We start from the raw sequence: 11523 nt of genomic DNA on the forward strand, positions 1-11523 counted from the left end.
TGAGAACTTTCTGCCTACTTTTATCTCCATATTTTAATTTTGTTATAAACTGTCATGGTCACCATTTGCTAAGGGCAAAAGCATTTTTCTTAAATCTTTCATTCTAACTCAATGTAATGACATGCTAGCAAATATGAACAGTGGGATGCTGATGTCACACAAACAGACTATACTGTGCAAAAGAGTCCAATACAACATTAAAAGTGTACTGTATATGGAAAGGACTACACAGTATTTCCAGATACATTTTCTGGAGTATCACTTGTGTAATAACTAAATGGAAAATTTTACAGTGAAATATGACTGCTTGCACCTGCAATAATATACATTACGTAGTTGGCGGATGTCTTTATCCAAGGTGACTTATATTTGAGATATTGGTTACATTTCTTTCGTTTTTTTTCCCATTTGTTGCACAAAAAGGTGAAGTTATTTGCTCAGGGTCCCATACTTCAGCAAGATTTGAACCCCCTGCCTGATTGCTACAGAATCAAGTACATTAACTTATATTCATTACATACACAAAATGCAGAGTAAAATAGTCAGGAAATTGAATCAAATTAATCTCTTCAATGATATTTCAATTTAAAACTATATACATTGGGTCACGTCAACTAATCATGCTGCATTGAATGACAAATTGGTAGAGGGTTTGCTTAATGTCTCAGCCTCTATTGTGTGAGTTCATTTCTTTCACTTCATCATCCAGCATATGTTGTTGCAGGGCAAACAAGCCTTTAGCATTTTCACATATATGCTGCATTTCTGAGTGTGCATGTGCGTACATTTATACTTAATAAATACATTACATGTATCAAAAATTACATTTGCAAAATTTTTCCAAATCAATAGACCTTGTCCAAACACCAGACTGCAAAACCCCCGTTTAAATTAAGCAGTTATCTTTGGACATGGGGCAAACAGTTTTTAAAGGATATTGAGGTAAGAACTGGACCATAAACAATAGGCCTGGGTCATGAACAAAGGCAGCCACTATGCAACTTATTTGAAAAAGAGAAGTTTATTCGGAGGCTACCTTTGTGGGCGCAGATCTCGGCTTTCAGGGCGGATTATCTCGGAAACCTCGGATAATCTTTTTTTGCTGTAATCTGCAGAACGCAGAAAATTAATTTCAGTTTTTTGCATAGATATGCATTCCACACGTACAGACGTCGATAGCGACTTTTTGACGCAATCATCAATCTCCCATTTCCATGAAACAGTCAAAGCGTATGATTGTCAAAACAAGTAGTTAACAAATCGTGAAATAATGTTTTTTTTTTTAATCTTAATGAATAGTAGAAAGAAATAACACATCTTTTCTTACAGTTCAGACTGGAATAAAACAAAAATAAGCAGCCCCAGGTATCAACAGTCCTCCTGCCGCCCTTTCTTACTACATACCGTTTAGCGTGCCTCCAACCTCATCAAAGGACCATCACAATAGACTCTGGAGTAAAACGCTTCAGACAGATGATGTCATATATAATTAATTTGGGTACCACCTGTTGGTGAACTGTGCGTCACCCCAGTATCACGTCGTTCGCGACACAACTCGAATTCCGAACTGTCTGCGTGCCCGCACCCGCATACCCGGGCCCGCCTGCATCATAAATATTCGCTATGCGCGCTCACTGCAAAACAACCGCCAAAAGCCCCAACGCATGAACTGATGCGCCCCCCTTGTGCATTTCTTTTAATTCAGCTATATCAGGTGAGCACCCCCGTCACCCACATTGTCGGAATGGGCAGGCGCTTGGAGTAGGAAAACAAGACCATTGTGTCAGGCGTCACTTGGGTAAGTGCAGCATTGTCATGTAACTTTTTATTTAACGTTTTGATATAATTAAACTAAACAGTCAAGTGTGAACCCTAAGAATTACACGCACATCCAGTGCCTTATTTATATACAGTACTACCGTTTGAATACTGGATCGGTACCGGAGAAAAGTGATGAAAATGCAGCTATAACGAAAGTGAAGAGTATTATCAAGTCCTCGATGGTGGTGAACAAAAGAGAACGATTTTTGTGGAATTTTAATGCAAGTTTTAATGTAAGCCCATTTGATAGTTGCGTGATACTGGAACTAAATCAGTCTTTAGCAACGCATTCAAAGGCTACCGTTACAGTAGTGGTGCCGTTTTACCACGTCTGCATCTCCTGTGCCATGTCAGTTTGATGATGATGATGATGATTATTATTTTTGTTGTTTTTGGATTATGATCTACGTTTTTAACCGATATTTTTCTGCAGGGCTCGGTTAACAATTAAGCAAAATAAGCCCATTCTTAGGGCATCAAGGTGGAAAGGGGACAACAGAAATTTTCTATTGCTGGGTTTACCATGGACCATATGGTGCACAACTGCAAATGGTGCAGCTGAACCAGGTTCCAAAAAAAGGGAGACTCCCAAATCCCTCCATCCTACTGTAAGTTTTGTTTCATTTCCAAAAATAAAATTTTATTTTACTGTTTATTATTGTCTTTATTTTGAATTAGATATATATGGGTTCACCAAAATCTTTTAAGGGCTTAAGGCCTCTAAAGGTCTTAATCTGGCCCTGTTTTTGTGCCTCTACCTCTCAATATTTATTTCGGGACGGTGCCCATGCACATCGCTTTGTGCTGTAATGATCCAGTGGGAGACCAGGGCCTACAGTATATGTATGGGTTATAATTTTTGTGCAATTTTGTTAATTTCTGAAATCTGTTTAAGGTGTCAGTCACAATGTTTTTTAAAGTTCTTGTTAATTTTGCACTACTCGTGTTTAGTTGAAAGGGTCCGTGCCTTTTAGCTTGCAGAATGAACTTTGTAACAGTCAAGGTGTTTAGAGAAGCAAAGCAGCCAAGTTTTGTTTTGTATCCAGTTTCATGTTATATATTTTATTGTATCTAATAATAGTCTTGTATGTTTTTTGTTTACATGTTAAGCATTTTTATTGCTTTATTTTTTTTGTAATAATATTATGTATGTTCATAGAATGCACTGTTTCTGAAGCCAGTACAGCAATACTTATTTTATTATCTTATGCCTTGTAAGGATATATAGGAGTTGTGACCAGGACCATCTTAACGCATGGTCACAATGTTTCTGATGCCTATGTGTGTTTCTGTTTTGCTATAAAAACAGGGGCCCCAGCGTACTGCTTTGCCTGGGGGCCTGCGATGGTGTTAAGACAGTCATGGAATTTGGGGCAAATGGTCAGCAGAAATGTACCTTGTCTCAAGTGGCATTATGAATAGTAAGGTGATTGTTGCACTCACTGGCTGAAGCACTTCTTTTCTGTTGCTAACTGTCGCCGGCTTCCTTCATGTACGCCAGCCCTGCTCTCGGTTATACTATTACATGTTGGACTTTTAGGACTTCATCACACCATGTCCCTCTAGCATTTCAAATGCATCCACTTACCATTTTGCTCTGGAGCCAGGCTGGCTGAAGACACAGAAACAGCAGGCCAGGCACATACACTCTCGCTCACTCCACTAACACGCAGCTCATCCATCTGCAAACCCACTGTAAATCCAATAAGAATTTTTGAAGCAGTACAATAATCTGTTATTGAAAAATGTATGAATAAAAAAGGCGGTGAAATGCTTCTTTCCAGTAGTGCAGTAAATTTTGTGTCTGTCTTAAAACTTTTTCTGTAGCACTGTTGGTGCTACCCACCGAAAGCCCCTTGACTTTTAAGCCTTGGTGAACTATGTTAGCCTTTATTAGCCTTTTTAATCGCTTATGAGCACTACCTGGTTGTGTAGAGTGTTGAGTGGAATTAGTCTTTTTTTGGACTTTCCACTCATTTAGTATTTTCTTCTATGTGTCTGCTTTGCTCTAAAACCGTAGCCTGATGCATGCTGGCCTGTCCTGGACACTTGGAATTACAGTTGTGGTGGAAGGAATAAAACCGCAACATTTATTTTTATAGCATGTTTTCATACAAATAATGTAGCTCAAAGTGCTTTACAAGATGAAGAAAGAATAAAAGAAAAATATGAGATTAGGCAATACTAAGTAACAAAGAATAAAGTAAGGTCTGATGGCTGGGAGGACAGAAAAAAAAAAAAAACTCCAGAGGGCTGGAGAGAAAAAAAAAATCTGCAGGGGTCCCAAGGCCAAGAGACCACCCAGCCCCCACTAAGCACTCTATCTAACATCAATGATCTCAGTCAGTCCTCATAATTTTCAGGCTTCACGTGGAAGAGTTAGACGATGAGGATGGTCATGCGAACCTCTGGCCTTCACTCCATCAATGTAAGGACTGCATGGTGCCCTGATCAGGTGGTGGGGGTGCAGATCGCCACTGCAGAAAACCGGAAAAAGAAAAGCAGAGAAAGTAGGGGTTAGTACGGGTTACGGAGCCATGATAAAATGATAATTAAATGCATATACAGAATATTAGGGTTACACTAAAATGAAGCTATGAGAAAGCCATGTTAAAATAATGTGTTTTTAGCAGTTTTTTTAATGTGCTCCACCGTATTAGCCTGGCAAATTTCTATCGGTCAACTATTCCAGATTTTAAGTGCATAACAGCAGAAGGCCGCCTCACCAATTCTTTTAAGTTTAGCTCTTGGCATTATAAGCAGACCCTCATTTGAAGATCTAAGGTCACGATTTGGAGTGTAAGGTGAGAGGCCTTCTGAGATATAAGATGGAGCGAGATGATTGAAGGCTTTGTAAACCATAAGCAGAATTTTAAAGTCAGTTCTAAATGGTACAGGTAACCAATGTAGTGACAAAGGAACTGGTGTGATGTGCTCTGATTTTCTTTTCCTAGTTAAGATTCTGAAAATTGCATTCTGCACTCGTTGCAATCAATTGATGTCATTTTTTGGGTGGTCCTGACAGGAGTGCGTTACAGTAATCTAGTCGACTTAAAAACAAAAGCGTGAATTAATTTTTCAGCATCTTGCAAAGTTATAAGGGACCTAAGTTTTACTCTGTTTCTTAAGTCAAAAATGCTGTGTTAGTAATCTGATTAATATGTGATTTAAATTTTAGATCAGTCAATAATTACCCCTAAATTCTTTACCTCTGTCTTGACTTTTAAGCCTAATGGATCAAATTTATTTCTAATATCCTCATTATATCCATTTTTGCCAATAACTAAGATTTCTGTTTTTTCCTTATTTAGTTTGATAAAATTATTACTCATCCACTCAGAAACACAAGCAAGACATTGGGGGTCAGTGAATCAAGAGAGTCAGGGTCATCAGGCGCTACTGATAAATACAGTTGTGTGTCATCAGCATAGTTGTGGTAGCTCACGTTATGCCTTGAGATAATCTGACCTAATGGAAGCATGGAGATCGAAAAGAGCACTCGACCCAGAATGGAGCCTTGTGGAACACCATATAGAATATCATGTGTCTTTGAAGTATAATTACCATAACTAACAAAGAATTTTCTACCTGTTAAGTAAGACCCAAACCAATTTAAGACACCGCCAGAGAGGCCCACCAACTGACTAAGGCGATTTATAAGAATATTGTGGTCGATAGTATCAAATGCGACACTCAGATCTAGGAGTACCAGCAAGCCCGCGATTCTCGAAAGAATCGCAAATCCACGAATGGCAATCTCTTTCTGTTCCCTCCGATACTTGGAGGGATGAAATATCATGGAGGGTGGGTTTGTCCTGGGAAAGTTCATGTAATGAAATAAACATATTTGTACTAAAGCGGTTTCTTTTTGGAGCTGTGACTCAGTTGTAGGCGCCTTCGTTTATTGTTTTTATCCATGCAGTCTCTTTTTTATTTTTCTATGGCTGTGTCGTCAGCGAGAAGTCAGTTGCTGACGGCGGGGAATTCGCGTGCTGAAGTGACCATGGCGGCGGATCCGGGCATGGAGGGCTACATTACTAAACGAACGTGGTATATGCGGTGGTGTGGGCGGTCGCGTTCGGCGGCTGTACAACCTGGCGTGCACGCTTTACCTCAGGTTTAGTTCACAGGTCGTAGCCATGGTAAAGTTTTCATTTAATTAAATAAACATATTTGTACTAAAGCGTTTTCTTTGTGTGGGCGCCTTCGTTCATTGTTTTTATCCATACGGGCTCGTTTACAGGTCGTAGCCATACGGGTTAGTGTTTGTATTACTAATCGTTGAGCTCCTTCCATTTGGAGCCGTGACTCCTTTGCCTCTGTTGTGTCAGAAGCGCGTTGTGGGCGCGTTCGTTCATTGTGTTTATCCATACGGGCTCGTTTTGTATTTCCGTTAGTTGAGCTCTTTCATTGTGGAGCCGTGACGTCTTTGCTTCTGGTGTGTCTGAAGCGCGTTGTAGGAATCTCCGTGTATTATTTTTATTCATGCGGTCTCGTCTTTGTTCTGTGGCTGTGTCGTTAGGTAGAAGTCGTTTACTGTTAGGAAGCATACTCCAACTTACACACACTGACTGCTAGCACAGTGGATTAGAGCAGGTGTAGTTTACAGGTTGTGGTGTTTGGGTGCCACGCACTGACTCTGGGAACTACGGGCTCGGTTTTGTATTACAAATCGTTGAGCTCACAGGTTGTGTTGTTCGGGCGCCACCTACCGACTCTGGGAAGCCACTGGGTTTGATTCTGGGGTGCTGCGGCGCAGTGCGCATGCGCATCGGTGGGTCCGCTGTCCGTGCATAAATTAAACTGTGGTTTAGTAATGTAGATGAGCACAGATAAGCGGCCTCTGTCTACGTTTACCCGCAAGTCATTTACTATTTTAACAAGTGCAGTTTCTGTACTGTGATTTGTTCTAAAACCTGATACTAACTATGTACAGTGCCTTCAGAAAGTATTTAGTCCTCTTCACTTTTTTCACATTTTGTCATATTGTAGCCTTATGCTAAACTTGTTTAAATTAATTTTTTCCCTTGAAAGACAACACAACACCCCCGAATAACAAAGTAAAAGCAGGATTGTAGAAATGTTTGCAAATATATTAAAAACAAAAAATACTGAAATAAAACATTGATACAAGTAATCAGACCCTCTGCTGTGAAACTTGAAATCTGTTTCAGGTGCATCCCATTCTATTGATTGTCATTGAGACGTTTGGAGTCCACATGTGGTCAATTCAGTTGATGTAGGACAGGCATATACCTGTCTATAGAAGGTCCCATAGTTACGGAAAAATCAAGCCATGAGGTTGAAGGAATTGCCTGCGGTGCTTAGAGACAGGATTGTGTCAAGGCACAGATCTGGGCAAGACTACAAAAAATTCCTGCAGCTTTTTAGGTTCCCAAGGACTCCGTGATCTCCATAATTCTTAAATGGAAAACATTTATAACAATCGCGCCTCTTCATAAAGCTGGCTGTGTGGCCAAACTAAGCAATCTGGAGAGAAGGGCTTTGATAAAATAGGTGACTGAGAACCAGATGGTCACTCTGGCTGAGTTCCTAGGAGCCTGCATGGAGATGGGAGAAACGTCCAGCAGGTCAACCACCACTGCAACACTCCACTAATCTGAGCTTAATTGCAAAGTGGTCAAACAGCACAAGAAAGACCACTTTGAGTTTGCATAAAGGCACGCAAAGGATGGGAAAGGCACTATATGAATAAGATGTATTATTATTAGATGAAGAGAAACAAGATTATCTCATCTGATGAAACCAAGATTGAACTCTTTCGACCTCAATTCTAAGTGTCTGGAGAAAGCCAGGTAAAGCCCATCACCTGCGCAATACCATTCCAGTAGTGAAGCATGGTGGTAACATCATGCTGTGGGGTTGTCTTTCAGTGGTGGGGACTGGGAGATTAGTCAGGGTTGAGGGAAAACTGGACAGAACAAAGTACAGAGATATCAATAATGACAACCTCCTCCAGAGCGCTCTGGACCTCTGATTCAGTGACCTTCAGAACAAAGAAAAGACAACACAGGTGTGACTTAAGTTCATCACTGTCAGTGTTCTTGAGTGGCCCAGCCAAGGTCCAGACTTGAACCCAAGTGAACACCTCTGGAGAGACCTGAAAATAACTATCCACTTGTGGTCTCCATTCAAACTGACTGAGCTAAAGAAGGTCTGCAGAGAAGAATGGCAGAAACTCCCAAAATCCAGGTGAGTGAAACTTGTTGTGTCAGACAAAGGGCTTCAACAAGGCACTGAGTAAAAGGTCTGAGTACGTCTGACAATGTGACATTTCAGTTTTTTATTTTTTATACTTTTTTGTTTTGTCATTACAGGGTATTGAGTGTTGGTTGATAGTGGACAAAAATGAACTTAAATTGAATTGAAATAGTTTTAACACAAGCTGCAACATAACAAACTGTGTAAAAAGTGAAGGGACCTGAATACTTTCTGTAGGCACTGTATCTGCAGCAAATTAGCATCACTGGATAGGCATTTGGATAGAAATTCTAGTCCGTTTTCCTCTATTGGAAAATAAAGAGGAAAAATGGTCTCTGTAGAAAAATAACAAAAGGAAACTGCTGCCCTGAATTCAGTTTTAGAGAAAGTGACTTTGGTTTGCAGCTGTTTGAAGTGAGCATGGCCTTTACACAGCAGCACAGAATGTTTTTGTCTCGGACAAGCCAACAGTGGTGGTAGGCAATTCAAGTTCCTGTTATCAGTATTTAGATGTGCGTGCACAGATCTGATCTGTTCGTTTCTGTTTAATGTATAATGAATTGGAGGGGCCTCTTTTAATGTAGATTATTTTTACATTTTTTTTTAAGTTCATACAATGTGTGTGTTGCTAGTCTAATACATGCATGCAGATCTATGTCTTATTTATAGCAGAGCAGCAACACATTTGACGATCCACCTGAAGAGCAAAGTAAATTCATGTGTAAATAAATAAATATATGGCATAACCACTCGTAGATGCTCAAACAGCCAGAAGGTTAGCATGTTCAATTGATAAAGAGGAACAGACCCTTAGTTGGTATTGCCTAATCTATTAAAAAAATAAAATAAATGAGTCCTTACACTTTTACTCATATTTTGTGTTTTTAAGTCAATTCCACACCCATTTGCAAACCATAATATTTGCTGCTTATTCCTTATCTCATGTGTTTCTGCATCCAAAGCCTTTTGCAGGCCAAGGTAAATGATGCATATATCTGGCATATTAGTAAAACTGCGGTCTAAACCTGTACTGACTGGCTGTCCCTACTAACAGATCTTGGCTTTTCTGCTGTGTCTTTTGCAATTGTGTCAGTGCATTTCACTGTTCTATGTTGTCTTGTCGTGGTAGGGTCTTGGGTGTCTCTATTTTCCCTTTAAGTCTCTTTACTACGTAGAACCGAACAGAAAACACCAAATCCCATCTATAGTGTTGTATGTTTACTCTTACCAGCCTAGTCAATGTCAAGATTGATGGCTATTGCAGTTAAATACTTCCGTTTTCTTTTACATCTATAACCCCAGGCCGTTAAAGTACCAGAACATTCATTTAAGGCTGACAGTTGTGCCCATAATATAAGCAGAGTGAAATGAGTGTGACAATAATATCAATAGTCAAAAAGCATTTGATAAGATGCCACATGAGAGGTTGGGTATCAAATGAAGAGAAGTGAGAGTTCAGGGTGTGGTGTGTAGACAGGTGCAGAATTGGCTCAGACGCAGGAAGAAGAGGGTGATGGTGTGTGGAATCCTCAGAACTAGTTAATGTTAAGAGAGGTGTCCAGCAGGGGTCAGTGCTATTGCTGCTGCTATTTTTATATGTGTGTGTATATATATATATATATATATATATATATATATATATATATATATATTCACAGCATTCGTAGTCTGAATCACAGTCTGATTGTATGGGTGGTTACCTACCAGGTAACGCTTGTGGTTGGTCAGCAAGTCGGCTAACATCCGCCACGGTGCCCTCCTTCAGTTGCGAGAAGCAGATAATAGAATGGTTGAAATACTGTAGTTTACTGTCAAATAATGCAAAGAGTACGTGACACGTGTTTCGCCCTAATTCTGGGCTCATCAGGCGTACACACTCACTGCACTCCCTCTCGGGAATCGAACCTCGGACATCAGCGCTAGAGGCGAAGCCCCTAACATTGCGCCACGGCGTGTGGTTCGTTTATTTGACAGTATGTAGAAGGAGGGCACCGTGGCGGATGTTAGCCGACTTGCTGACCAACCACAAGCGTTACCTGGTAGGTAACCACCCATACAATCAGACTGTGATTCAGACTACGAATGCTGTGAATGTAATTACCGATCTACATGCTGTCAAATAAATGAACCACACGCCGTGGCGCAACGTTAGGGGCTTTGCCTCTAGCGCTGATGTCTGAGGTTCGATTCCCGAGAGGGAGTGCAGTGAGTGTGTACGCCTGATGAGCCCAGAATTAGGGAGAAACACGTGTCACGTACTCTTTGCATTAATTGACAGTAAATTTTTTCAACCATATATATATTGTGGCCGGGGGCCGTGCCCAGCCGGAACGCTAAGAAGGACCGGGAGAGGAACTATGCCTTCCCCGGACCGCGAGAGGAAGTGCCGCAGGAAGCTCATCAGAGGGCACCTGGAGCACGTCCGGGTGAACATAAAAGGGGCCGCCTCCCTTCAGTCGTCAGCTGGAGTCGGGTGGAAGAGGAAGAAGCTCTGAGGAGAGTAGTGGAGGTGGTGAAGAGAGGACAGGATTTGGAGAGGTCTGGACTGAGGGTGTGCGGTGCAGGGGCACTGGGTTGAGTGCAGGACTGGTTAAACTGTAAATAGTATAAATAAACGTGTTGTTGGTTTGAACCATTGGTGTCTGCCTGTCTGTGTTGAAGCTGATCTTCCACAATTATATATACAGTACTGTGCAAAAGTTTTAGGTAGGTGTGAAAAAATGCTGTAAACAAAGAATGCTTTCAGAAATATAAATGATTGTTTATTGTTATCAATTTACAAAATGCAAAGTCAGTGAACAAAAGAAAAATCTAAATCAAATCAATATTTGATGTTACTACCTTTTGCCTTCAAACCAGCATCAATTCTTATAGGTACACTTGCACAAAGTCAAGGATTTTGTAGGATTATATTCAGGTGTATGATCAACCAATTCTACCAAACAGGTGCTAGTGATCATCAATGTCACACGTAGGTTGAAACACAGTCATTAACTGAAACAGAAACAGCTGTGTAGGAGGCTTAAAACTGGGTGAGGAACAGCCAAACTCTGCTACCAAGGTGAGGTTGTGGAAGACAGTTTCATGTCATGGCAAGATTGAGCACAGCAACAAGACACAAGGTAGTTATACTGCATCAGCAAGATCTCTCCCAGACAAAGATTTCAAAGCAGACTAGGGTTTCAAGATGTGCTGTTCGAGCTCTTTTAAAGAAGCACAAAGAAACGGGCAATGTTGAGGATCGTAGACGCAGTGGTCGGCCAAGGAAACTTAGTGCAGCAGATGAAAGACACATCAAGCTTATTACCCTTCGAAATCGGAAGATGTCCAGCAGTGCCATCAGCTCAGAACTGGCAGAAACCAGTGGGACCCAGGTACACCCATCTACTGTCTGGAGAAGTCTGGCCAGAAGTGGTCTTCATGGTAGAGTTGCAGCCAAAAAGCCATACCTCTGACGTGGAAGCAAGGCCAAGCGACTCA

This window comes from Erpetoichthys calabaricus, chromosome 14 (assembly GCF_900747795.2).
Source record: "Erpetoichthys calabaricus chromosome 14, fErpCal1.3, whole genome shotgun sequence".
In the NCBI taxonomy this organism is placed as follows: Eukaryota; Metazoa; Chordata; class Cladistia; order Polypteriformes; family Polypteridae; genus Erpetoichthys; species Erpetoichthys calabaricus.